Below are 3,506 nucleotides of genomic sequence, written 5' to 3' on the forward strand. Positions count from 1 at the left end.
TCCAACACTTTCTACTTTTAACTACTGCAAGTCGCATATCGCATTCCTCAATCTTACCCACCAAAATATGATCGAGATATTTTCGCAATTTTTCAAACTCCACGTATTCCCTTATTAATAGAGCTTTTTTGTTAGTTATCCAATCCTGTTTGATTGATGTGGTTATCTTTCCAATTAGGGTATTAAATTCCGCACTGTGACTGGATTCATTGTGTTGATGAGCTAGACTAATGAGTTTTAGTATTGAAGTGCACGGGTCCTTGGGTGGAAGGGGAATCTAAAGGAAGGATTAGCATAGAGGGAAAAAAAATATATATAAAGTTCCTAGTAAGCTAATTACTCCGACTTTAATATGAAACACTTTTTTTCTCATGATTCAAACTACATTTTAGATGGTTCATATTTTCAATAGTAAAATAGGAAATAATTAATATTACGAAGGAAAAAAAGCATAACAATGAAAAATACAGTCGAACTTCCATATCTCAAACTTCCCTAATTCGAATTATTTAGCGACTTTATTTCATACCAATTTGTATCCACAAGTCGAACTTCCATAACTCTAATTTCCCTATTATGTATTTTGGTCTTCTATAAGTACAAATGGTCGGTTGCCTAAAAAGTAAATATAAATTAAATGTTTGTTTTTATTTATTTATTGCCTACATACCTTTCATACCTCCTAATCTAGTTTCATGAGTTTCCAATTTATGAATTTAATGCTGAAGACTGAGTATTATTTTATAGATGCGGTGTTCCATTTTAGATTTTCTTCTTATTGGATCAAATGGCAATTGTTTTATACTAAATTAAACAAGGATAAAATATACATTTAAATTCTATGGGATGGCAGAAGGTTCCAGTTATGGAAGTTCGACTGTAATCAAATATTTTCATATCTAAAAGCATTAATACAGGTACAATTTGGCCTTATATTATAAGGCCTAATAAGATTTTATCTGGTATTTTTGTGATTTAAATTTAATATGCAAATATTTCTAAAATTCTACCAAACCTAAATATAATTTGACTTAAAGAAGTTTGAGACAGCGTTAAAATGATAACTTAATACAAGCTCACGCACCGTTTCGTTGTTTGAGCTCAGAGAATATTTTGTAACGATTAAATTCATTATCTGTTGATTACAATAATATGCAGCAAATCCTCCCATAGTACTTGTCACTAGGGTTTTCGTTTGAGTGGTGGGTGGAACTGATGGTTTAGTGTTTGTTGTATTCTGAGTTATATGGCAAATGAGGTGACTTTTTCTTATTATGTTCCACTTTTCAGTATTTGACAGAGCCAAGCCTGCAACTAGATTTTGGGCCATGTATTTATAATAATCAATACACGCTGGAGTGGATTTTGTTGCGTTCATATTTTCCAAAATTTTGTTCAGCTTAAATAAAATGATGGCTTCCAGCTCGATTCTTATTTTGTCGTAAATCGTGAAATTTGCGTACAGACTAGCTCTAATATTCCCCGGATGTTGACCCAAATGTATAGACGAGTTTATCGTACTGAATTTTTCTTTAAATTCTGCATTTTCCAAAACGTTTTCTCGAGTCGTATACCTCTTTTGAAGCTCATCAAGTCTTTTGTCGACATCCTTCCACACATTAACTTCTGTGGGCTACAAGTAAAAACTTAATACAACATTTAAGTCTTAAAGATCGAAACACGTTACCTGTGAGCTTGCTGTAAGTATAAAAATTTCCGTTGTCGATATCAATTGGCTATCACTATAAATTTCATTATTGGATTGCGATATCACATATTCGGTTGTGCCTTTTCCAGTAAAATTAATATTGGTGCTGATGTGCTCGGTCGGTTCTAACTTTGCAAATGTAAGGGTTTTATTTGAGGGTTCCTTAGACAAAAATTCAACGGTTGTATAGTACTTGGTAGTGTGTTCAGCACTTGTTTGGTTTCGTATTACTTCATGTTGGTCCGTATAAGTGTATGACTGAGATAATGTTGTTGACGTATCAATATTAGAATGCAAATATAAATTATTGGTTGTGCTTTTCTCGGTAAAATTTTCTTTGGTGCTCAATTTTGAATATGTAAGTGTTTTTGTGGGTTCCTTCGACAAAAATTCAACGGTTGTGGAGTATTTCGTAGTGTCCGTATCAGAATATGGCGGAGTAAATATTGTTGACTTATCAATATTAGAATGCAACGATAAATTCTCGATTGTGCTCTTTTCAGTAATATTTTGCTTGGTGCTTAACTTTGAAAATGTAAGGGTTTTTGTGGGTTCCTTAGACAAAAATTCAACGGTTGTGGAGTACTTGGTAGTGTGCCCAGCACTTGTTTGGTTTCGTATTGTTTCTTTATCGTCCGTATACGAATGTGGCTGAGTTAAAGTTGTTGAGTTATCAATATTGGAAGGCAACAATAAATTATTGGTTGTGCTTTTCTCGGTAAAATTTTCATTGGTGCTTAATTTTGGAAATGTAGTTGTTTTTGTGGGTTCCTTCGACAAAATTCCAACGGTTGTGGAGTATTTCGTAGTGTCCTTATCAGAATATGGCGGAGTTAATATTGTTGACTTATCAATATTAGAATGCAACGATAAATTCTCGATTGTGCTCTTTTCAGTAATATTTTGCTTGGTGCTTAACTTTGAAAATGTAAGGGTTTTTGTGGGTTCCTTAGACAAAAATTCAACGGTTGTGGAGTACTTGGTAGTGTGCCCAGCACTTGTTTGGTTTCGTATTGTTTCTTTATCGTCCGTATACGAATGTGGCTGAGTTAAAGTTGTTGAGTTATCAATATTGGAAGGCAACAATAAATTATTGGTTGTGCTTTTCTCGGTAAAATTTTCATTGGTGCTTAATTTTGGAAATGTAGTTGTTTTTGTGGGTTCCTTCGACAAAATTCCAACGGTTGTGGAGTATTTCGTAGTGTCCTTATCAGAATATGGCGGAGTTAATATTGTTGACTTATCAATATTAGAATGCAACGATAAATTCTCGATTGTGCTCTTTTCAGTAATATTTTGCTTGGTGCTTAAATTTGAAAATGTAAGGGTTTTTGTGGGTTCCTTAGACAAAAATTCAACGATTGTGGAGTACTTGGTAGTGTGCCCAGCACTTGTTTGGTTTCGTATTGTTTCTTTTTCGTCCGTATACGAATGTGGCTGAGTTAAAGATGTTGAGTTATCAATATTGGAAGGCAACAATAAATTATTGGTTGTGCTTTTCTCGGTAAAATTTTCTTTGGTGCTTAATTTTGGAAATATAGTTGTTTTTGTGGGTTCCTTCGACAAAATTCTAACGGTTGTGGAGTATTTCGTAGTGTCCGTATCAGAATATCGCTGAGTTAATATTGTTGACTTATCAATATTAGAAAAATTCTCAGTTGTGCTTTCTTCAGTAATATTTTTTTTGGTGCTTAACTTTGACAATGTAAGTGTTTTATTTGTGGGTTCCTTAGACAAAAATTCAACGGTTGTGGAGTACTTGGTATTATGTCCAGCACTTGTTTGATTTCGTATCCCT

The 3,506-nt window shown here is 33.5% G+C and overlaps 1 protein-coding gene across 1 annotated transcript in view; it reads left to right on the forward strand.

Moving 5' to 3' along the window:
- Positions 1 to 3,506, forward strand: part of LOC6550515 (ras GTPase-activating protein 1) — a 52,748-nt gene that overhangs the window by 7,019 nt on the left and 42,223 nt on the right. The gene's annotated exons all lie outside the window — the stretch shown is intronic.

The sequence above is a fragment of the Drosophila erecta genome, unplaced genomic scaffold (genome assembly GCF_003286155.1).
Source record: "Drosophila erecta strain 14021-0224.00,06,07 unplaced genomic scaffold, DereRS2 tig00000126-arrow-pilon, whole genome shotgun sequence".
Taxonomy (NCBI): Eukaryota; Metazoa; Arthropoda; class Insecta; order Diptera; family Drosophilidae; genus Drosophila; species Drosophila erecta.